Raw genomic sequence first — 25,661 nt, 5'->3', positions numbered from 1 at the left:
GCTGGTCTCAAACTCCTGTCCACAGGTGATCAGCCCACCTCAGCCTCCCAAAATGCTGAGATTATAGGCCTGAGCCACTGCGCCCAGCTGAAAATTGATTCTTTTATTGTTATATGTTCATCTTTGTCTCTTGTGACAGTTTTTGTCTTAGAGTCTATTTTGTCTGATATAAATTGGCCAGCACTGCTCTCTTTTGGTTGCAATTTGCATGTAATACCATTTTCCATTCTTTCACTTGCAGCCTGATATGGTTTGGCTCTGTGTCCCCATCCAGATCTCACCTTGAATTGTAATAATCCCCACATGTCAAGGGCAGGACCAGGTGGAGGTAATTTGATCATGGGGGTGGTTTCCCCCATATTCTCATGGTAATGAGTGAGTCTTAGGAGATCTGATGGTTTTATAAGCATCTACCATTTCCCCTGCTTTCATTCACTCTGTCCTGCTGCCCTGAAAAGAAGGTGCCTGCTTCTCCTTTGCCTTTCACCGTGATTGTAAGTTTCCCGAGGTCTCTCCAGCTATGAAGAACTATGAGTCAATTAAACCTCTTTCCTTTATAAATTACCCAGTCTTGGGTATTTCTTCATAACACTGTGAGAATGGACTAATACACAGCCTATATGTGTCTTTATATCTAAGGTGAGTGGGTCTTGAGGTTCTGAAAAATCTATTGAACCACTCTATTTCTTTTTTCTTTCTTTTTTTTGTTTTTTGTTTGTTTGTTTGTTTTTGAGATGGAGTCTTGCTCTGTCACCCAGATTGGAGTGCAGTGGCATGGTCTCAGCTCACTGCAACCTCCGCCTCCCAGGTTCAAGCTATTCTCCTGCCTCAGCCTCCTGAGTAGCTGGGATTACAGGTGCACGCCACCATGCCCTGCTAATTTTTTATATTTTTGGTAGAGATGGGGTTTCATCATGTTGGCCAGGCTGGTCTCGAACTCCTGACCTCAGGTGATCTGCCCGTCCTGGCCTCCCAAAATGCTGGGAATACAGGTGTGAGCCACCGCGCTCAGCCCGCCCTCTATTTCTTTTGATTTACATATATAAAAATTACTGACAGGAAAGGACTTACTTTGCCATTTTGTTGATTGTTTTTTGTATACTTTGCAGTTATTTTGTCCCTTTTCCTTTCTTGCTGCCTTTCATTAGGTTTTGTTAATTTTTTTTTAGTGACAAGTTTGATTCCTTTCTCATTTTCTTCTGTATATCTTCTACAGATATTTCCTTTGTGATTACCATGGGGATTAAGTATAATACCTTATCATTATAGCCATTTATTTTAAACTGACAAAAACTTAATATCAATTACATAAAAAATTTTACATCTCGCCTACTTTATGTTATTTATTTCACAAATTGCATATTTTTATATTTTATGTTCATTAACAAAGTTTGATAATTATAGTTCTATTTATACTTTTTCAAATTTTATACCAGGATTAAATGTGATTTATGTACCACCATTAGAATATTATACAATTCTGTACTTTTCCATATACCTCCCTTTACTGAGTGCTTTATATTTTTTACGCCGTTGTGTTGCTGTCAAGTGTCCTTTTGTTTCAACTTGAAGAACTCCCTTTAGCATTTTTTTGTAAGGTAGATTTAGTGTGGATAAACACCTTCAGCTTCTATTTTTCTGGGAAGGTCTTTATTTCACCTTCATTTTTTTTAAATAACCAAAATGTATTTATTTAATATACATCACAATGGCTCAACCGAGGCTTAATTTAAAAGACAAAAACAAAACAAAAATAATACCACAGCTGAAGATACAGAGTCCTATACAGAAATCACAGATAGGACAGACCATCGAAGGAAAACTTAAAAAGGCAACACAAAGATAGGCAGGGAAGCCAGGCATAGTGGCTCATGCCTGTAATCCCAACACTTTGGGAGGCCAAGGGGGGCAGATCACCTGAGGTCAGGAGTTTGTGACCAGCCTGACCAACATGGTGAAACCTTGTCTCTACTAAAAATATCAAAATTAGCCGGGCATGGTGGCAGGTGCTTGTAATCCCAGCTACTTGGGAGGCTGAGGCATGAGAATCGTTTGAACCTGGGAGGTGGAGGTTGCAGTGAGCTGAGATCTCACCACTGCACTCCAGCCTGGGCAACAGAGCGAGACTCCATCTCAAAAAAAAAAAAAAAAAAGAAAGAAAAAAAAGGACAGTCTGGGCAGCCTGGGTCAGGGGTCCTGGCTGGTAACCTGCTTTGAATAGGTTTCTTGAAGGTAAAAGCTGTAGGGTTTTTCCAGAACTCAACAGCATGCATGTTCAAAGGGCTATCAACGTTGGGTTCTCCTAGCAGGCTCTGGATGGAGACCAGAATGGTCCTGATGCCATACAGTACAGACGACTTGTCTTTCCAGATATCCAGGCATATGTTACCCTGGGTGTCTATGTTGGGGTGGTAGCAGGGTGTGAGGAACTTCACTGTGGGCTCATTGTAAGGGTAGCCACTGGGGAACTCTAGCAAGAGCTTATACCTCAGGTCTTCATACACTGTGCCAGCTGCTCCATGGATGGTCCCTACCCATTTGAAAAGGTTGTCTGATTCAAGGAAAGCAGAAATCCCTTTGTCACCAGACATCATGAGGGTCATCAGCTCCTGCTGTAGTCTTTTGCCCACAGGACTCTGGGCAGCACCCCCACTCAGCTCGGCTCTTTTATGGGTGGCGACGACACTAGTGGCGGCTGGGTTATGGTCTTAGGAGACCACTTGGCTGCCTTCTCCTTCATTTTTGAAGAACAGTTTTGTTGGTTATAATATTCTTGGTTGACAAAAGTTTTTTTCTTCCAGCACTTTGAATATAACATCTTACTCCTTTCCAGCCTATAATGTTTCTGCTGAGAAATCAGCTGATAATCTTACAGTAGCTCCCTTGTACATACAAGTGGCTTTTCTCTTGCTATTTTCAAGACTCTCTCTTTATCCTTGACTTCTGATACATCAAACTGTCCTTGATAGTTTGATTACAATATGTCTCAGTGTGGGCATCTTTGGGTTCTTCTTTGTCAGCATCCTTCAAGATTCTAGAATTTGGATGTCCATTTTCTTCCTTAGATTTGGAAGTTTGGGCCATTATTTCTTCAAATAAGCTCTCTGCCCTTTGCTCTCTTTCTTCTTTTTAACTCCTATAACATGTATATTGATAGGCTTGACGATTTTTCATAAGTCCCTTATGCTTTCTTCACTTTTACTAATCGTTTATTCTTTTTGTTCCTGTGACTTGATCATTTCAAATTATCTGTCTTCAACTTCACTGATTCTTTGTTCTGCTTGATCAAGTTGTCTATTGAATCCTTCTAGCGAATTTTATAATTCAGTTATTGCAATCTTCGGCTCTGGAATTTCTATTTGTTTTTTCTTCCTTAGTTTTTGTCTCTTTGATCATATTGTCACTTTGTTAATGCATTGTTTTCTGGATTTGTTTTTAGTTGTCTATCTGTGTACTCTTGTATCACATTGAAGTTCTTTAAGACAATTATTTTGAATTCTTTTTCAGGTCATTAATTGATCTCTTTGTTTAAGGTCAGTTCCTGAATATTTATTTTGTTCCTTTGATTGGGCCATTTTTCCCTATTTCTTCACATGCCTTATTATTTTTTACTGGGATTTGTGCTTTTGAAAAACAGGCAACTCTTCAGTCTTTGTGGCCTGGCTTTATACAAGGAAAGATCTTCACTAGTCACCCAGCTAGGGATTCTGGGGGCCTCTCAAGCCTTTTCTGGGGGGATGCACCATGAAATACACCAGCTCCTCATTTGCCTTCCACCATGATTGTATGCATATTGAGGCCCTCACCAGAAGCAGATGCCAGTACCAAGCTTCCTGTACAGCTGCAGAACTGTGAGCCAATTAGATCTCCTTTCTTATTTATGTTTGTATATATGTATGTATTTTTAGAGACAGGGTCTCTCTATGTTGCCCAGGCTGGTCTCAGACTCCTGAGCACAAGGGATCTTCTAGCCTTGGTCTCCCAAAGTGCTAGGATCACAGATGTGAGCCACCACACCAAACCTAAATATTTTTTCATTATAAATTACTCATTCTTGAGTATTTCTTTATAGCAACACAAAAATGGACTGATACATAAATCCTGCTAGGAAAGCCATGGTAGCTTTGTATAAAAATTTTTGTAGAAAAAAATTTTGCTTACTGATTAAATTTATTTAGTACTATTTCTACTGTGTTTGTTTCTGTAATTAGCATTTTTTCAGTTAACTATCTTTCACAGTTTTGTGGTGTTGAGTTGTTCAGTATGTCCTCTACTTTTCATATTATTATTTGTGGGATTGATAGTGATGGTCCGCTTTCATTCTTGATAGTGTTATTTGTGCACTCTTTGTTTTTGTTCTTGAACACTGTTACTAAAGTATATCATCTCATTACTTTTTGCAAAGAAGCAACTTTTGGTTTGGTCGATTCCTTTTATTTATGTTTGTTTTCTATGTCATTAATTTCTGTTCTTGTCATCCCTGTGTCTTTCACTCTACTTTCTTTAGATTTAATATACTTTTTCTCTGATTTCTTCAAATGGATATTTTGTTTCCCTAATTTCTTCGAATAGATAATCACTCTTTCAGCCTTTATTCTTTCTTTTTATGTTTGAAGGCTAAAAAAAATCCTCTAAAGTACAACTTTAGCTGCTTCCAACAAGATTTGATATGCAGTATATGGAGAGCTTTTATGTAATTGAGTGCAAATTTTTAATTACGGTTCTTCTTTAAACCTTGAGTTACTTAGAAGTAAAGCTCTGTCATAAGCTCTATTTTGTCTTTTTATATATAGAGGTGGGTTTTGGTTAGTGTTTGCACAGTAAATCTTTTTCAGTTCTCTTATTCACAAGCTCCCTGTATCCTTGTGTGTTGAATGTGCACTTTGTCATTTAAAAAAAGGTAAAGTTTGTTAGGTTTTTAATACACTTTAACAAACTTTTTACTTTAATTGGATCATTTAACATTGTCTTAGTCCATTTTGTGCTGCCGTAACAGAATACCAGAAAGCCGGGCGCAGTGGCTCATGCCTGTAATCCCAGCATTTTGGGAGGCTGAGGCAGGCAGATCACCTGAGGTCAGGAGTTCCAGACCAGCCTGACCAATATGATGAAACCCTGTCTCTACTAAAAATACAAAAATTAGCAAAGCATGGTGGTATGCGCCTGTAATCCCAGCTACTCGGGAGGCTGAGACAGGAGAATCCCTTGAACCTGGGAGATGGAGGTTGCAGTGAGCTGAGATCACGCCATTGCACTCCAGCCTGGGCAACAAAACCAAAACTCTGTTTTAAAAAAAAAGGAAAAAAAAAGACAGAATACCAGAGACTAGATAATTTATTTTATTTTATTTTATTTTATTTTATTTTATTTTATTTGAGACAGAGTCTCACTCTGTCACCCAGGCTGAAGTGCAGTGGCATGATCTCAGCTCACTGCAACCTCTGCCTCCCGGGTTCAAGCAATTCTCATGCCTCAGCCTCCTGAGTAGCTGGGATTACAGGTGCACACCACGATGCCTGGCTAATTTTTGTATTTTTAGTAGAGATGGGGTTTCACCATGTTGGCCAGGCTGTTCTTGAACTCCTGACCTCAAGTGATCCTCCCATCTCGGCCTCCCAAAGTGCTGGGGATTACAGCCATGAGCCACTGTGCCCGACCTAGATAATTTATTTTAAAAAGAAATTTATTTCTCATAGTTCTGGAGGCTTGGAAGTCCAAGATCAAGGGGTCAGCATCTTGTGATTGCCTTTTTGCTGCTTCATAATGTGGTAGAAGGCATCACATGGATGACAGAGGGAGAAGGGGGCAAACCAAACTCATCCTTTTGTAAGGAACCCACTTTCATGATAACTAATCACGATAATTACTCATAACATTGCCATTAATTCATGTATTAGGGCAGAGCACTCCATAACCTAATCACCTCTTAAAGACTCCACCTCTCAATGCTTTACATTGGGGAGTAAGTTTCCAACACATGAACTTTGAGGGACACATTCGAACTCTAGGAAACATATTAACAGTTCATGACAAAGCAAACATGCAACACACAAGTTAATGAAATTTCTAATATATTTCAATTTAAAGCTACCATCTCAATGATGCTATTTGTCTCATTTGTTCTATGTTAATTTTTCTCTCTTTTCTTGATTCCTTTGAGAGTATTTTGGTCCATTTTTCCTTTCACTATTAAGTATGATATTTGATATGGGTGTTTTATAAATGCCTTTATCTAATTAAAGAAGTTTCCTTGTTTTTAGTTTGGTAAGTGTTTTTCTCAAGAAAAGGTGTTGGAGTTTTTCAAATGATTTTTGAGATGTTCATGTAATTTTTGGTTTTTAATCTATTGTGTGATGTATTACATTAATTATTTTTAAAATGTTAAGTCAACCTTACATCTCTGCTGTAAATATCACTTGGTCATGGTGTATAATTTTTTTATATATTGCTGAATTTGGTTTGCTATTATTTTGTTTAGAATTTTTTATATCTGTATTCATAACAGATATTGCTCTGTAGTTTTCTTGTAATGTCTTCTGTGGTATTTGTATAAGGATAATAATGGCTTCATAATGAGTTGGAGAGTGTTCCCACCCCTTTTTTTAATGTGAGATATTAGCATTAATTCTCCTTTAAATGCTTGGTAGAATTCAGTGATGAAGTATTCTGGGCCTAAGATTTTCTTAGTGGGTAGTTTTTTATTACTTTGCTTCTTATAGGTATATTCGGATTGTCCATTTCTTGTGTAATCAGTTTTGGTAGTTTGTATCTTTCTAGAAATTCGTCAGTTTTATCTAATTTGTTGTTACGTAACTTGTTGGCATACAATTGTTTATAGCATTTCTTTAAAATCCCTTTTACTTCTGTAAAGTCGGTAGTAATGTCTCCTCTTTTATTCCTGATTCTAGTAATTTGAGCCCTCTTGTTTTTCTTGTTCAACCTAGAAGCTGAAAATTTCAACCTAAAAATTAAATATTTATCAATTTTGTAGATGTTTATAAAGAACCAGCTTTTGGTTTTATCAATTTTTTCTATTATTTTTATTGTCCATCTATTGTTTTTTATTCTCTATTTCGTTGATTTCTATTCTAATCTTTATTATTTTCTTCCTTTGGCTTGCTTTGGGTTTAGCTTCCAGTCTCTTAAGGTGAAAGGTTAGAGTATTGATTTAAGATCTTTTTTCTTTTTTAACATAGTTATTTACAGCTATAAATTTCCCTCTAAGCACTGCTTTACTCGCATTCCTTTACTTTGGGGATGTCGTATCTTCATTTTCACTCACTTCAATCTATTTTCTGACTTCCCTTTTTATTTTTTCTTTGTCCTATTGGTTATTCAGGAGTGTTTTGTAAAATTTCCACATATCTCTGAGTTTACCAAATTATTTTCCTGCTATAAATTTCTAATTTCATTCCATTGTGGTCAGAGAACATATTTTGTATTATTTCAATTCTGTTAAATTTATTGAGGTATGCTTTATGGTTTAGCATATGGTCTATCCTGGAGAATGTTTTATGTACACTTGAGAAGAGTATGCATTTTGTCGTAATTCAGTGGAATGTTCTGTCTTAGTTCATTTGTGTTGCTATAAAGGAATACCTGAGGCTGGATGATTTATAAAGAAAAGAGTTTTATTTAGCTCATGGTTCTGCAGGCTTTACAAGAAACATGGTACCAACATCTACTTCTGGTGAGGGCTATAGGCTGCTTTCACTCATGGACTCATGGCAGAAGGCAAAGGGGAGTGGACATGTACAGAGATCACATGGCAAGAGAATGGAAGCAACAGAGAGGGGAGGAAGGGAAGTGCCAGATTATTTTAAACAACTAGCTCCCATGGGAACTAATAGAATAAGAACTCAGTCATTAATATGAGGATAGCACCAAGACATTCATGAAAGATATACCTCCATGACCCAAATGCCTCCGATTTAGTCCCTACTTCCAACATTGCAGATCAAATTTCAACATGAGATTTGGAGGGGCCAAATATCCAAACCATAGCATGTTCTATAGTTGTCTGTTAGGTGTAGTTGGTTTATAGTGTCATTCAAGTCTTCTTCTACTTCTTTATTGATCTTCTGTCTAATCATTCTATCATTGAGAGAGGATATTGAAATGTCTATTTATTTCTTCATTTCTGTCAGTTTTTTCCATGTATTGGTGCTCTGTTATTAGCTGAATATATATTTATAATTGGTATATTTTCCTGATGGGTTAATCCTTTTACTGTTATAAAGTATTCCCACTGATGTCCAGCAACATATTTTGTTTTAAAGTATATTTTGTCTATTACTGTAGCCACTCCAGCTTTCCTATGGTTGCTGTTTTCATGACATATCTTTTTCCATCCTTTTACTGTCAATCTATTTGCATCTTTGAATTAAAAGTGTCTTTCTTGCAGACAGCATATAGTAAGTAGAAGCATGTTTTTTGTAATTCAGTATGACAATTTTTGCCTTTTGAGAAATGTTTAATTCATTCTCGCATTCGATATTATTGATATAATTAGATTTATGTCTATTTTATTTTTGTCTTACATATGTCCTGTGTTTTTTCTGTTCTTCCATTGCTGCTTTACTGCTTTTTCTGCATTAAGTAAATATTTTCTAATGTAGCATTTTAATTTCATTAGGATTTTTTCCCACTATATTTTTATGTCATTTTTTAGTGGTTGTTCTAGGGCCTACCATATATATTTAACTGATCATAATCACCTTGAGACTTAAACTAGTTTAATTCCAGTGATCTATTAAGAACACTACTCCTATACAGCCCTGTTCCATTTCCTCCATTTCTGTGGTATTATTTTTATATGCATTACATCTATTAATTTTACAAACTCAATGATACATTGTTATAATCATTTTCTTAGCCCATTACATGTTTACTCCCACTTACCTCCTTTGTGATGTTATTGGCAAATATATTTGACATATATGTTATAGGGTCAACAATGCATGCTATACATATTATTCTATATAATTGCTTTTAAAATAAGTATGAGACAAAAGAGAAAATATGCATTTATAGTGTCTTTTTAAAAGACAGTAACTTTCACTGATACTCTTTGTTTCTGTGGAACAAATTCTGTGGATTCAAATTACCATTTAAGGTAACTTGTTTTCAACCTGAAGAATTTTTTTTAGTATTTCTTGAAGGCAGGCCTAATAGCAAGAAATTCTCTGGGTTTTTGTTTTGTTTTGTTTTTTAACCTAGGCATTTCTTTATTTTGCCTTCATTTTTCAAATATAGCTGTGATGTATATAGGATTCTTCCTTGATGATTTTTTCTTTGAACACTTCAAATATGTTATTTCACTGCCTTCTGACTTGTGTTTTGTTATGAAAAGTCAGCTGCTAATGTATTTGGGGTTCTCTTTTAAGTGATATGTCATTTTTCTCTTGCTGCCTTTAAGATTGTTTCTTGTCTTTGGTTTTCACCATGATGTTTTTGTTTGTAAATCTTTTCTAATTTATCCTGTTTAGAGTTGATTGACCTTTCTGAATGAGTAGGTTGTTGTTTTCAATAAATTTGAGAAGTTTTCTGCCATTATTTCTTTGAATACTTTTTTCTCCTTTCTCTCCTCTCCTTCTGGTACATGGTTATGTATATGTTGTTATGTTTAATGGTGTCCCGCATATCTCTGAGGCTGGTTTTTTTTTTGTTTTTTGTTTTTTGTTTTGTCCATTCATTTTCTCTCTGTTCTTCAACTTGAATAGTGAGCTGACTGTGGTATTGTTAGCACTCTCTTTCTGTCTCTGGCCACATCCAGATGTGAAACCACTAATTGCTCAATGATTGTTCTTTTGTTTTCAAGAGTGCCCTGGGGCATTGATGCCTCTGCAAAGACATCCAATCAAATTGTGATTCCTTTGAAGGAACCGTTTCTGAGGTCTAAGCTTCATATTTTTCCCCAGGAACTCAGAAGTGCTCCTCCCAACTGTCATGTTCCTCAGTTCTGTCCTGAAAACTATCCAGCCTGGTTTAGGCTTTCTCTTCATAAATTCATGAATCTCCTTTCAGATGTCTTTCACTACAACTTACACTGTTCTCTAGAGGCCCTTGGGTTTAAACTTCTCCACATTCTGTTGCACAAGAAGTCAATTCCAATGAGAAGAGATTGGAAGCTATCTGTTTTACGGCCTTCGTCTCCAATCGGGCAAAATTTTTAAAAAGAAATCACGAGCTGGAGGTGTGGAACATGATAAGTTTTTCTTTCAGTGACACCTAAACATGTAGAAGTTCCTCCTCCTCTTTGCTTTTTAAAGTGGTGATTTTAAAATTTTTAATTGCAGTTGTGCATGACTAGTAGCAAACCAATTAATTTTTGTTTATTAAACTTGTATCCTTGTATCCTAGCTAAACTCTTTTATTAATTCTAGAAGTGTTTTTTTTCATAGTGGTTTTTTTTTGGACTTTTCCGCATGTACAATCATGTCATCTGTTACTACAGGCAAATTATTCCTTTACAAACTACGATATTTTATGTCTTGTCTTGCCATGTTACACTGGTGTTTTAGCCCATTCAGGCTGCAGTAACAAATTACCATAGACAAATTACCATTACAAACAACACAAAGTTATTGCTCACAGTTCTGGTAATTAGAAAGTCTAAGATCAAGGTGCTAGCACATTTGGTGTCTGGCAAAAGCTCCTTTTTTTCAAAGATGGCAGCTTCTAGCTGTGTTCTCACATGGTGAAAGAAGCAAACAAGCTCCCTTGAGCCTTTTTTATAAGGGCGCTAATCCCACTGAGGAGAGGAGAAAGCTTCATGACCTAATCCCCTCCCAAAGGCCCACCTCTTAACATAATTACATTGGGGAATTCAGTTTCAATATATAACTTCCTGGGAGACACTAACATTTAGACCATAGCAGCTAGCTATGATTTCCAGCACAATGTTGAATAGGAGTAGTAAAAGAGGACATCCTTGACTTGTGTCTGATCCTTGGGTAGACATATTGAGTCTTTCACAACCAAATATGATGCTAGCTTTGGTTTTTTGTACCTACCTGTTTTCATATAAAGAAATGTCCTATTTATTCCAAATAGATTGACAGATTGGATTGAGAATTTATTTTTTCATCATAAATAGATTGTGAATACTGTAAAGTACTATTTATACTTCTATTGAGATAATCATATGGTTTTCTTTTTTTTTTTAATTTTTGTTTGGGCTGGGCACAGTGGCTCATGCTTGTAATCGTAGCACTTTGGGAGGCCAAGGTGAGTGGATCACAAGATCAGGAGATGGAGACCATCCTGGCTAACATGGTGAAACCCCGTCTCTACTAAAAATACAAAAAAAAAAAAAAATTAGCCAGGTGTGGTGGCAGGCGCCTGTAGTCCCAGCTACTCAGGAGGCTGAGGCAGGAGAATGGCGTGAACCTGGGAGGTGGAGCTTGCAGTGAGCCAAGATCGCGCCACTGCATTCCAGCCTGGGCGACAGAGCAAGACTCCGTCTCAAAAAAAAAAAAAAAGAAAAAAAAATGTGTTGGTATGGTAAGTTACATTGATTGAATTTCAAATGTTGATTGAGCCTTGCATTCATGGGATAGACACACTAGATTGTAATATATTGTTGACTTTATAGCAGCATCAACTGAAACAGAAAAAAAAGATTTATATATTGCTGGATTCAATATGTTAATTTATATTGATGATTGCTGCATCTATAATTGTGAGGGATAACAGCTTGTAGTTTTCTTCATCTCATTGGAATACTGGACTGATAAGATGAGTTCTATTTTCTGGAAGAGATTGTGTAAAATTGGTATTATTTCTGCCTTAAATGTTTTTAGAACTAACCTGAAAACACATCTGGGCATGGCATTCTCTATATAGAAAGCTTTTAACCATAAAATCAATTTCTTTATAGATAGAAGACTGGTTTTTTTCTTCAGTGAGTTTTGATCGTATCTTTTAAGGAATTGATCCATTTTACTCTGCTTATTTGAAGCATTTTCACATTATCTTTTCAGTGTCTATAGGGGTCTGTAATGATGTCCACTTTTTTATTCCTGATACTGGTCAGTATGGCCGGAGATCTACAGCCTAATTGTGTATTTGTTTATTTTTCGCTTCAGTTCGATTCACTTTTAGTTTATGTATTTCGAACTCTGTTGTTAGGCATATACATGTTTAGGATTGTTGTGGCTTTTTGGAAAACTGACTCATTATTACATTATGTCCTCCTTTATCTCTGATGATATTTCTCATTCTGAATTTTACTTTGATGTTATAGGTGTGTGTGTTGGTTGGTGTTTACTGTCTGCATGGTATATCTTTTTCCATCTTTTTAGTTTAACTCATTTATATCTTTATATTTAAAGCAAGTTTCTTGTTGACAACATACAATTTGGATTGCCTTTTTATTCTGCCACTTGGTCTCTGTCTTTTAATTGATGCGTTTAGTCCCTCTCAATTTAAATTGATTATTGATAGATTTTGATTAAAATCTTTCATCTTGCTACCTGTTTTCTTTTTGGTCCCTCTGTACTTTTTTATCTTTCCTTTTTTTAATGCAGTCTTTTGGGTTGCTGAAGACTTTTTATTGTTCAATTTGATCCCCATTATTGCCTTATTATTTATAACTCTTCTTTATACTTTTGGTGGTTTTCCTGGGTTTTATAATATACATATTTTATTAATCAGAGTCTACCTCCCAATATTATTCCATTTCACATGTAGTATAAGGAGCTTATTTTTATATTCTCAATTATTTCCTCCATCCTTTCTGCTATTGTCACACATTTTACTTTTCCATATGCTATAAACACATGATACATTGATCTTATAGTTTGCTTGAGACCGTTGTCTTTTAGAGCAATTAAAATTAAGAAAATTTTTAAATAGACTTTATTTTATGTACATTTACTTCATTTCCAGAATGCTTTATGTTTTTCTGTAAATTCAAGATTCTGTTGGTATCGTATTTTTTTCTGCCTGAAGAAATTCCTTTAACATTTCTTATATTGCAGGGCTGCTAGTAGCAAATTTTCTCAGTTTTTATTTATCTGAGAAAGTATGTCTTCTTCATTTTTTAAAGATATTTTGCTGAATACAGAATGCTGGGATGACAGTTTTGTCTTTCTGTAGTTTAAATATGTCATTTTACTGTAATCTGGTTTGCATGGCTTCTGAGGTGAAGTGCACTGCAATTCTCATCTTTGTTTCTCTGTATGTAATGTGTCCTTTTTCTCTGGCTGTCTTCAGGGTCTTTTCTTTGTTTTTTGTTTTTGGAAACTTGAATATGACATACGTAAGTGTGGTTTCTCTCTTCCTTCTTTCCTTCTTCCTCCCTTTTCTTCCTCCTTTCTCTCTCTTTCTTTCCTGCTTGGTGTTATCTAAGCTTCTTGAATCTATGGCTTGGTGTCTGTCATTATTTTTGGAAAAATTCCCAGCCAACATTTCTTAAATATTTCTTCCCCTTATTCTCATTCTCTTCTCCTCTTGGGATTTGTATAATGCATATATTGCATCATTTGGTATTGTCCCACAGCTCTTAGATGAACTGGTTTGTTTTGTTTGTTTGTTTGTTTTTTGGGGTTTTTTTGAGTTAGAGTCCTGCTCTGTTGCCCAGGCTGGAGTGCAATGGCACAATTTTGACTCACTGTGAACTCCGCCTCCTGGGTTCAAGAAATTCTCCCACCTCAGCCTCCCGAGTAGGTGAGATTACAGGCATGCACCATCACACCTGGCAAATTTTTGTATTTTTAGTAGAGACAGGATTTCGCCATGTTGGCCAGGCTGGTCTGGAACTCTTGACCTCAGGTGATCCACACACCTCAGGCTCCCAAAGTGCTGGGATTACAAGCATGAGCCACCATGCCTGGCTGGTTTGTTTTTTTTAAACTGTTTGTTGTTCTTTGTTTTTCTATTGACTTATGTTCAACTTCATGTTGATTCTTATCTTCACTGTGTCTAGTTTACTGATGAGCCAGTCAAAGGCATTCTTCATCTCTCTCACTGTGTTTTTCATTTCTAGTATCACCAGTTGATTCTTTCATACAGTTTCCACCTCTCTGCTGAATTATCCACCTGATCTTGTATGTTACCGGCTTTTCCTTTAGAGCCTTTAACACACTAATCATTACAATTTTAAGTTCCCTGTCCGATAGTTCCAACATCTCTTGCTTTCTCATATGGCTCAGAGTTTTTGTTTAAAAACAAACATTTAACAGTAGTGACAGAGGTAAATAATTTTCATACTTGGAAATGAGCACAACTTTCCTTCTAGGTCTTTAATGTGGGGGTTCTATTAATCTAGTCAGGAGTTGAGTTTGATTTGAGATTTAACATTGCAATGGTTATTCTCATTATATAACAGACTTCAAATTCTATTGTTACCTTGTGTTTAGAATGGGGGCTATTTTGCTAGAATTTTAACTTCCCTTTCTCATAAGGATGACACTGTTGGCACTCCTCCATCCCCACATTTTAAGTTTTTTCCCAGGGATGGTGAGGGACAAGGGAGGGATAGGGGAGAAATGACCTATACCACCAGGAACAGGAAGCTTTTTCAAGAGTCTCCTTGGTCTTCTCTGTGACTACCTGGTGAGAAACAATTCATCTTTTAACTTCATATGTGCAATTTATATATTATATGCAACATATGAAATCTATTAATTGCTCTATTAATTTTATAACCTGCTGTCTTGCAGAATTCTTTTATTTTTTGTGGTGGTTTTACAAACTATTTTACAATTTTGCTCTCTAGGGTTTTCCAGATGTACCATTTTGTCATCTGCAAACAGAGATAGTTCTTCTTTTTCAAGTTTTATGCCTCCAGTTCTTTCCTCTTACATGATTGCATTGGTTAATATATTAAGTAATAATAGAGCTAAGAAAATGTTTGCCTTGTTCCTAACCTTAGTAGGAATGTCTCTAGTGTTTCCTCATTAAATAAATCAGTGATTTTAGTATGAGGTATATACATAGTTTATCATGATAAGGATATATCCATTCATTTTTTCAAGTCTGTAAGTACAAATGGGTGCAAAATGTTTCCAAAGGCTTTATTGGTCTCTGTAGAAAGAGTCAAATAATTTTTTCTCCTTCAACTTATTAATGTGGTTCATTTTATAGTATATTTCTTATTATTGAATCATCTTTGAGTTCCTGGTATGGATTTGCTTTTCACTGCAATATTGATTTCGTTCTGTAGTTTGGGGAAGTCTTTATTTTTCTTTTTCTTGATTTTCACTTTCTCGTGACCAGAGTATTTCTCAAGTGTATGTATTTCCCCAGAATGAGTTCATGGGTGGTTAACTTTTAAAATCTTTTCTTATACATAAAACATTATTTTTGCTTTCATGATTAATAGTTCAGCTTACTGTATCATTTTTGAGACAAGACAGTTTTCCCTCCAGCCTTGAAGGAAGCCTTCTATTTCTCCTTAGCACATCCTGCTGCTGAGCTTGTTTCTCTGCCCATGACCTGTGCCACCCCCTCCCCTTATCTTTCTCGTAGTTCATGGCAAAATGCCCAGGTATTGATCCTTTCTCTTCTTTTTACTTCTTTTTTGTAGAGAAGAGGTCTCCCTGTGTTGCCCAGGCTGGTCTTGAACTCCTTGGTTCAAGCGATCCTCCTATCTCAGCCTCTCAAAATAATGGGATTACAGGTGTGAGCTACCACACCCAGCTATCTTTTCTCAATCATCCTATCAAATAACTTGAGAAAGTTTTAACTTAAAAACTGTTCCTCCTTGTTTAGCTCTGGGAAATTATTCCCCAAACATTTCTTTATTTCCCCATGTAGTAGACAAAATAATGGTGCACCAAAGGTGTCACATCCTAATCCCTGGAACCTACGAATATGTTATCTCACATGGAAAAAGGGACTTTGCAGATGTCATTTAAAATCTTGAAATGGGGAGATTTTTCTGTACTATCCCAGGGAGCCCAATGTAATCACAAGAGTCCTCATAAGAGGGAGGCGAGAGGGCCAAAGTCAGAGAAGATGATGTGACAGCAGAAGCAGAGGAGATGGTGATGCAATGAGGGAGGCAGGAGTCAGAGTCAGAGGGAGAGATCTAAAGAGGATACACTGACGGCCTTGAAAATGTATAGGTCTACAAATCAAAGAATGCAGGCAGCCTCTAGAAGCTGGGAAAGACAAGGAAACAGATTGTCCCTTAGAGCCTCCAGAAGGAATGCAGTCCTGCTGACACCTTGATTTTAGGACTTCTGACCATTATAGCTGTAAGAGAATAAATTTATATTGTTGCCAGCCATTAAGTGTGTGGTTATTGGTTACCAACTGGTTATTGGTTATTGGTTACAGTGCACTTCCCTCCATTCTTTTTTTTTTTCTGTTCATTCTTTCTGAACTCCTAGCAGACACATTTTACGTCTCACTCTGTCACCCAGGCTGAAGCACAGTGGCGTAATCTTGCCAGGGTTGGTTATAAACAGCAGAAAGGCAGTTTCTGCCTCCCGGGTTCAAGTGATTCTCCTGCCTCAGCCTCCCAAGTAGCTGGGATTACAGGTGCCCACTGCCTCACCTGGTTAATTTTTGTATTTTTAGTAGAGATGGGGTTTCGCCATGTTGGCCAGGCTGGTCTCAAACTCCTGACCTCAGGTGATCCGCCTGCCTTGGCCTCCCAAAGTGCTATTATAGGTGTAAGCCACTGTGCCGGGCCTATCAGACACATTTTGACACCCTGGATTGATGCTATGCATCTCTCACCTGCCCTGTCAGACTCTTCAGCTTTTTGTCTTCTTGCCCTACAGTCTGGGAAGTTTAACTTTACTTTCCTATCCTCCTCCTGATTTGTTTTTAATTTTTATCATCACATTTTTAATGTCTCTAAACTTTTTTGATTCCCTGATTTGTCCTTTCTCTAGTTTCCTGTTCTTGTTTTGTGGATGCAACATCTCCTCAAACATCTCTTGAGATGTTAATTATGACTCTTATTCTATTCATTGCCTTTAGTATCTATTTCTTCCAGGGACAACTGTTACTTTTGTTCCTCTTGGTCCTTCTGTCTTGTGACTGTTTTCCTTGTTTGCCTATTATGTACACAGATGAAAGATAAGACTGATGCATACAGATAGCTGCCAAGGGTCCCCTTTGTGGTTCCGGGGTCTGTTTACTCAGCAGGCCTCTCCCCTTCCTGGGAAGGCTGGCTTGACTTCTGCTTAGTCGGGTGAGTCACACCTGGCAGCCCTCACCAGAGGGTACCCAGCTTCCTCATCTCTACAGAAAGACCAAACTACCGAAGGCTTTACTCCAGCATATACTAACCCTCCTAAGTTCACTTCAATTTCCTAGGAAGATGTTTTCGTCAGTTCAGGCTGTTACAATAGAATCACACAGCCAGGGTTGGTTATAAACAGCAGAAATTCATTTCTCACAGTTCCAGAAACTGGAAAGTCTAAAATTAAGGCGCCAGCAGATTTGGTGACTGGTGAAGGCCTCTTCCTGGTTCGTAGACCGCAGTCTTCTTGCTGTGGCCTCACCTGGCAGAAGAGAAGAGGGGGTTCTCCAGGCTCTTTTCTTTTTTTTCCCTTCTGTTTTTTTGAGACGGAGTCTCGTTTTGTTGGCCAGACTGGAGTGCAGTGGTGCGATCTCGGCTCACTGCAATCTCTGCCTCCCGGCTTCATGCAATTCTCCTGCCTCATCCTCCAGAGTAGCTGGAATTACAGGCGCACACCACTACGCAGGCTCTTGTTTTGTAAGGCACTAACCTCATTCACGAGAGCTCTGCTCGCATGACCTAGTCACCTCCCAAAGTTTCCTCCTCCTAATACCATCACACTGGGGTGAAACTCAACATATGAGTTTTGGGGGCACATGGTTCCATCTACAGCATAAGCATATCATTGGTTCTATCCTACTACAAAACAGTACTCGTAGCCTCTTTGAGGCAGGGTGGAGCCTGGGATTAGAGCAAAGAGCTCCCCCCACTGTTCTCTCCATCCATACCCCTGAGTGAAGACCCTAGGCTCCACTCTTCCCAACCTGTGGACCCTAACCTTGCAGCCTTTCCGTGTCGGGAGTTGGTTCTTTCCAGTGGGTTCGTGGTCTCGCTGACCGCAAGAATGAAGTCCCGGACCTTCACAGTGAGTGTTACAGCTCTTAAAGGTGGCACGGACCCAAAGAGTGAGCAGCAGCAAGATTTATTGCCAAGAGCAAAATAACAAATACACCACAACAGGGATGGGAACCCAGTGGGTTGCCTGCTGCTGATTGGAGGGTGGCCAGCTTTTATTCCCTTATTTGTCCCCACCCATGTCCTGCTGATTGGTCCATTTTACGGAGTGCTGATTGGTCTGATTGGTCCATTTTACAGAGCACTAATTGGTCCATTTTACAGTGTGCTGATTGGTCCACTTTACAAAGCACTGATTGGTCCATTTTAGAAACCTCTAGCTAGCCACAGAGAGCTGATTGGTGCGTTTTACAATCCTAGCTACAGAGTGCTGATTTGTGCATTTTACAATCCCTTTGTAAGACAGAAAAGTTCTCCAAGTCCCCGCCCCACCCAGAAGTCCAGCTGACTTCACCACTCATTTCCAGCTGGTAGAGGTAGCCTTCTACCCAACCTCCTCCCTTCTACCCTTCTCCCTGCCACATACATTCACTCCTGCACACTTACGGGGCTCCAGTGCCCTCTGCTTTGGTTTATAAACCAACACCATCATGCCTGTTTTTTATTTTCTGGAAGTCCATGATAGCCGCGGGCCCACTGGTAACTTGCCTGTGCCCCACTCTCCTTCTCACCTCTGCTTGGCGTATGCTACTTGGCCATGTCCAGGGAGTTCGGAGAGGAGAGGGAAGCAAACGGGGTGTTCAGTCTGCTCTGTGGGCACCTATGCCGACCTGCTTAGTTACCACTGTACTTGTGGTAACATGCCAGTGTGTAGGAGGGGTCCTCTCCCTGACAAGGACAGAGCCATCCCACAGACGAACTGCCTTAGCGCAGCTGGCGCTCCAGTCCGGGATCACTTACAACCACTGGCTAACCTTTCTCATGAGAAACATAATTGGCTGTAAACTCTCTGAGGGTGGTGAATCAGTTAGGACTATCTCTGACTATGGGTTGAAAAAATCCTAACGTAATAGTGGCTTAAGCAAGAGAGCAGTTTACTCAATGTGGGAGGCAGGAAGTCTAGATCTGTTACAGGGGCTACACTGTGATGGGGACTCGGGCTCCATCTATCCAGTGCTCATTATCCTTGTGTGGCTTTAAATACCCTTGTGTGACTTCCATTCCCACGATGACCCATGGTCCAATGTGACTGCTGCAGCTCCTGCCATCATGTCCACACTTCAGCCAGCAGGAAGAGAAAGAAGGAGAATTGGCTCATCCACTCATTTACAAGTTACTTCCTGGGACAGAAGTTGTTCATGACACTACTGCATACCCCATCAGACAGAATTGGTCCAGGTAGCCACACGCTGAGCTAAAAATCAAGGGTTTCATTATTAAAGATGGGAACATGTATGGTGGGGCCTCTGAAGCATCCCCAGCCGACAGCATATCTCGTTTGTGATTTTACTCCCCCATCTAGAGACAAGAATTCTGGAGTCATGATTCATCGATTATTTGCCAGTCACCCAGTTTCACTGTAGCCTTTGACTTGGAGTATGTTGCCCCAGAGATCCGGACCAGAGCAAAAGATCTTGCCCCAAAACTGCTTCACAGTAGAAAAGACACTAAAAGAATGAGGGGAATCAGCAGACATATCTATACTCAAACATTTTGGGGATCAAGATAGACTGACAGTTGGAATTGGCAATCGAGCCGTAGAGAGAGAGCAAATGGGAAGCAGCTTGTGTTCCCCAGGCCTGGACTAGCATGCCCTTCCTGGTATCCATTTTTCCTGCTGGGCCCCAAGGGACCTGGCCCTGTGCGTCAGTTCTGCGGCTGCAAGGGATGCTAGCGAGGCTGCTTACGAAAGAAGAAAACAGTTCACGAGTCCCATTGCCCATCCCTCCAAGGCAAACACTTTAAAAAGTTTTTTTTTCCCCCACATTTTAGTATTTCATATTCTGATAAGACCCATATACTGCTGTTGGCTGAGCCAGAACAGCCTACACATCCCAGGGGAAAGAGGACCTTCTCTGACGGAAACAAGTCTAGACTAATGAGCCGCAGGACTGAGTGTCTGGTGATAAACTGAGAACACTGAGCCTGCCTCCCCAGGCTCCACCTGGGGCTCTGTGCAGCGGCTGCTGCTGGAGACAGCTCCTCCGCTCCTGGCGGTGGGACGGCGGGGCAGCCCTGGGTCCCAGTGCCGCTGACAGCCAGGTCGGACCTGAGCACGAGACCCTGCACCAGAGCGGGGACATTCAGGCTCTGTGGACTTCCTGAGTGTCTTCTCCACATTGAGCCGTCACATGTTTCCTGAATGGAACTGTTTCTCTGGGCCTTTGTCACTGGGACCACTTGGGAACCCTCTGACTGAGTCTCAGCCCAGCCTCATCTCCACGGCATCTGAGGTGCCCCAAGCACACTGCTTTCATCTCCCACCCCTAGAGGTGCCCCTGTGGGGCAGGGTCCCCAGCCAAGAGCTCCTTCCAACCTCCCCTCCTCATCTAAACCTCATCTTCATTTCAGAGGCTGGCCGGGGCACATCTTCTCCCAGAGGGCTCTCCATCCAGGAAGGCCATGGACCTACCCAGTGTCAAGAGGCAAGGGAGCAGAAGAGCCTGGAGCTGAACCCGCATCTGTGGCTCCCACGCCCAGCCCCCACAGCCCTTCTTTGGGCCCCCTGACAGCCTCACTCAGAGGTTGTGTCCTGGACATGCGGTGTCTCCCCTACTGGAGTGGACATTGGTGCTGCTCACCCAGACCCCACTTCTCCTCGGGCACGCTCTGCATTCTGCGAAGTGGATGGCAGCAGGATCTGCCTCCGAACGTGCTCTTCTGACATGGAGATTCTGGCAATTCTGCTGAGAGGTGGGGTTTCCTTTCTTCCTCTTGACTCTAGGCAGGCTCGCGTGCCACTCCAGGTAAGTGATGCTATGTGGCTTCTGAGGCTGGGTCACAAATGGTGAGACAGTGTCTGCTGGTTCTCTTGGGACTGCCCTTGGAGACTCAGCCCTCATGCTGAAGTGGGCCATGCAGCCAGAGGACAGCTAGAGACCTTGGAGCTGCACTGCTGCATTCAGGTCCCTGCACCAGTATGGCCTTGGGCAAGTACCACATCTCTGAACCTCAGTTTCCCCATTTGTAAAATGGGCATAATATAGTCTTTCCCGCTGAGTGTTATTAAGAGGATCAAATTCCCACATGAAGGGACCAGCCCAGCCCCACACACCAGGTGGCCCCCACTCAATGCTGGCTCCTGCTCCACAGCACAGGCTCTCACCCCAAGCACAGGCCCTGTGCCCAGAGGGCGGGATGCAAGCCTTAGGCACACCCTTGACCCCTGCTCCCCTCAGAGCAGGCAGCCCACTACCCACTTCACCCCTACCCGTGCCGTGCCCTGACTCAAGCCAGCTGGGATGTTACACCCCCCCCAGGGGACAAAAAGCAGGCCCAAGGGACCCTGGGCAGGTGGGCAAGGACTTCGTGAAAAGAGCATAACTTTGCAGTCTAGAAGATTTTGTCTCGGCCAGGTGCAGTGGCTCACACCTGTAATCCCAGCACTTTGGGGGGCTGAGGTGGGTGGATCACCTGAGGTCAGGAGTTCGAGACCAGCCTGGGCAACATGGTGAAATCCGGTCTCTACTAAAAATATAAAGTTAGCTGGGCGTGGTGGCGCATGCCTGGAATCCCAGCTACTTGGTAGGCTGAGGCAGGAGAATAGCTTGCTCCCGGGAGGCAGATGTTGCAGTGAGCCAAGATTGTGCCATTGCACTCCAGCCTGGGCAACAAAGCGAAACCCCATCTCAAAAAAAAAAAAAAATTGTTTATCTATCGACGGGACACATTGCAGCACCTGCCTCAGAAGGTCACCTGGTGACATCAAGAAGATGATAGCGATGCGACACTTCCAGGTGCCCAAACCCAAATCTCGGGGTCAGCTTATCTTGCCCCTCTCTCCCACATGTCACAGCCATCGCATCCAGCCAGCCAGACCTTCACAGGCAGTCAACCAGCACAATTGACTCTGGTCCGAGGCATTGTCCCTTCTCTCTTGGATCTGCCCTCTGCCTGGTCTCTCGGCTTCCACCCCCTCCCTCGACCCTCCTCCACCCTCCTCCACCTTCCACACAGCAGAGTGATCTGAGTAAAACCCAAAACCCAAGTTGGGGCCTGCCACCCCTCTGCTAGAAGCCCCAAGGCTCCCCATTTCCCTGCAGGGCACCTCACCCCCAGCTCTGACCTCCCTGTTCTGCTCCAGCCCCCTGCCTTGCCGCTGTCCCAGCTCTGGGACCAGCCACCTTCAGCTCTGGACCTGGGATTTGAGTTCTCCCTGCCTGTGGCACACTTCGTAAGGCTGGCTGACTCACTTTTTAAGGCCTTTATTTAAATGTCATCCACTCACGGAGACCTCTCTGAGCAACCTAATTAAACTGCACGCCACCCCCTCCATGTGGGGTCCCCTTCTGTCCTTCACTGTTTTCTATTTAGTGGTTGCCATCTGACACAATGCTGAGGATGGTTTCTTGCCTCTCCCCAGTTAAAATACAAGCATGAACATGAAGGCAGGGCTTTCCTGTCATCAGTTTCACCGCTCTCGCTCCGTGGATTCCCTGCAGAAAATGGATTTGGGAATACCTTTTCCCCATTGAGGAAGGCCAGGTGGAGGGAGAGCAGAGTGGGGGTGGAACAGGAGTAGGACTCGTCTCCTGGCAGGCTGTCAAGAACCCCATGGGGAGGCTCCAGTCTGGCTTGGCCTGAGACCATGTGCTGTGGCCTCTGTGGGTCCAAGCAGTGCTGACGGCAGCCTGAGGGTTTGAGTCACCCTCCCTAGTGGGAAGCCCCTGGGTGAAGAGCAGAAGTCAAGTTCAAAGGGGGCAGCTAAAGCTTTGAAGAGCCACTGAGCAAAGGGGCCTAGGAAAGCAAAAGGCACCAAGGTGTGGGCCCAGCATGGCAGAAGCCCTGGAGCCCAGAGTCAGGCTCTCAGCCCCTCCCTGTGGCCTGCCCTGGCAGATCGGGCAAGACAGGTGTGCACATGCACAAAAAAGCCCTAAGCCAGAAGACCCTCCCTCCCAGTGGCTGGTGCCCCTCTGCCCCACAGCGACCCCACCCGACACATCCACCCAAGGTGAGCCAGCTCTGACTCTGAGACCACACCCCTTGTCCCGCACCCAGCCACGAGGCGGAGGTTAGTGCAGGTTTCAGCACCCTTGGACCTCATCTAGTAGAGGGGGCAGGCCTAGGCCTGGACCTGGAGCAGTGGGTGTCAAGGAATCCCCTGTGTGGGCAGGATGGCTCTGGGAAACCAAGGGCAGTGTGTGGTGGTTTGGCACAGCTGACTGCAAAAAACTCAGAGATAGGCTGGGCACGGTGGCTCACACCTATAATCCCAGCACTTTGGGAGGCCGAGGTGGGTGGATCACCTGAGGTCAGGAGTTTGAGACCAGCCTGCCCAACATGATGAAACCCCGTCTCTACTAAAAATACAAAAATTAGCTGGGCTAATCCCAGCTACTCAGGAGGCTGAGGCAGGAGAATTGCTTGATCCTGGGAGGCAGAGGTTGCAGTGAGCCAAGATTGCGCCATTGCACTCCAGCCGCAGGGGGAAAACTCAGGGATGCAATTCCCTGCCATGTGGGTTGCCCCCACATTTGTGGGGCTAAGGGGCCCCTTGTTTTCAGAGGGAGCTCAGCTCCTCTCAGAGGGTGATTGCAACTTTGCCCAGTGGAGTCTCTGCTCTGCTTCTCCATCTGGTGCTGACATCCTCTAGGGCAGCCAGCACCGTCCTCTTCACTGAGGCAGGATAAGGGGCTCGCACTCTGCCAGGGACACACAGGATGCTTGGGGCTGTGTGACACTGAGCTTCCCTGGGCACAGGCTCCAGGGAAAACCTAGTAGATGACACAGCCCCGCCCAGTGGGGCAGATCAAAGGGAGCTGTGTAGGCGAGCACTAGGCAACTGTAGGGCTTGCCCACGGCTTCTTGGCCTGGCTGCAGGCTCTTCCCACCCACAGAGTCCTATAGCTGCCCTGGGGGAGAGGGAGGAGGGCACTGTGCATGGTTGTCTCTTCCTGCTTCTCAGCTCCAACAGCCTTGGCCTCCTGCTTGATCTTTCCAAGGCCTGGGGGCCTACTCCAAAGTCAGACACTCCTGATGTGGTACTGTGCCTGGGGACAAAGGTGGCTGGGAGGGCTCGGAGCCCTGAGCTTGAGCCCTGGGATGGAAGGGGTCGCTGCTTCTCCACTGGGGTCCAGGAGCCAGTGGGCTCTTGCTCTGGGAGTACCCTGGGGGCCAGGCAGCAGCACCAAGCATGCCCCTGAAATAGGCGCTGGCCAGAGCCTGGGTGTAGGCTGCGGGGTTGGCCCCAGGGCCAAGTTGGCTCCCTCGTTGCCCACCACGCTCTGCTCCCAGCCACTACACACGAAATTCCAGCAGCTGTTTGGGTTTGGCAGCTTCTGCTGCCACCCCCATACGCCTTCTAAACTCGTCAGTGCTGCCGTGTCTGGTCTGTTGTGTCCTGGTGCAGCCCTGTCCCCTAACACCTGGGCTGTTTCCTTGCTGTGATGGCCATGGTTGTGCCTCTGAGGCCTGGGCTCCTTTCAACTAGGGCTGGAGAATCTCTGAAAACACCACCAATTAAGGCCCCGCCCGAGCAGGAGCATCCTGTGCTTTGTGGTGGGAACCTGTCCAGGCAAAGGCCTTATCCGAGAGATCAGGTAAATTACTAGGTAACTATCGGAGCCTGAGTACAGACGCAGGCCTAGCAGGCTCCTTATTAGGCTAATTACTGGCCCAGGACTGCGTAAAACCCAAGATAAACTCAGGGTCGACCCGAGAGCAGCTGGGAGGTGGTGTTTTCCTGGAGAGGCACTTGCCAGAGGCCCTCAGGCTGAGGCCCAGGAGAGAAAGACTGAAGAATTCCCCAGGGAGAGTGGATCACCACCCCCCGCACCCCGCTGCCGCCCCCAAAGACCAGAGAAGTCTGCAGACCCCACATCCAGCTCCTAACTCTGACCCCCTCCATGTCCTCATCTGTGTAGTTCATCCCTCTGACATTTATGATGTGCCAGGAGCTGCTGGCTACTGGGTATGGTTGAAAATAACATAATAATAATGATGTTACAAAATCAGCCTCACACTGTACAAAGAGTAGCTCATTTAGTCCTCAACAAATCCATCTTCATTTTATAGCTGGGGAAACTGAGGCTCAGGGATGTTAAAGGACTTGCTAGCAGCTGCTAGAGCTGGAACCAAGAGGCAGCCCTGACCCCAAAGGGGAAACAGGCCCAGGAACTTCCCAGCGCCCCTCCCTTGAGGACAGACAACGTTGGCAGGCCACGGCCCCTCCCACTCCGAGGCGTCTGGACCTCTTGGCCTGCAGCCTTTGCAAGTGCGCGTCACTGAGGAGGAGAGGGCGCCACCGCCCCAGGCCTCAGAATGGTCGGCAATGGGCGGGGTCGGCGGCTCTCTGGGCTCGTAATTATTCTCCCGGTAATTATGCTGGCGCTGGGCGTGGCCTGAGCGGAGCGCGGGGAAGCCTGCCCACCCTGCCACGTGCACCCCTGCCCTGACCTGCCCTGCCCGCCCCACCCCACCCCACCCCGCCCCACCCTGAACCTGG

At 42.8% G+C, this 25,661-nt stretch overlaps 1 protein-coding gene and 1 pseudogene across 2 annotated transcripts in view; both read right to left on the bottom strand.

The window, feature by feature from the left end:
* KLF13 (KLF transcription factor 13) overlaps positions 1-25,661 on the bottom strand; it is a 146,816-nt gene that overhangs the window by 50,366 nt on the left and 70,789 nt on the right. The gene's annotated exons all lie outside the window — the stretch shown is intronic.
* LOC117975982 (ubiquitin-conjugating enzyme E2 C-like) lies at positions 1,936-2,797 on the bottom strand (annotated as a pseudogene).

The sequence above is a fragment of the Pan paniscus genome, chromosome 16 (genome assembly GCF_029289425.2).
Source record: "Pan paniscus chromosome 16, NHGRI_mPanPan1-v2.0_pri, whole genome shotgun sequence".
Taxonomy (NCBI): domain Eukaryota; kingdom Metazoa; phylum Chordata; class Mammalia; order Primates; family Hominidae; genus Pan; species Pan paniscus.
This window is presented reverse-complemented; position numbering and strand designations above follow the sequence as displayed.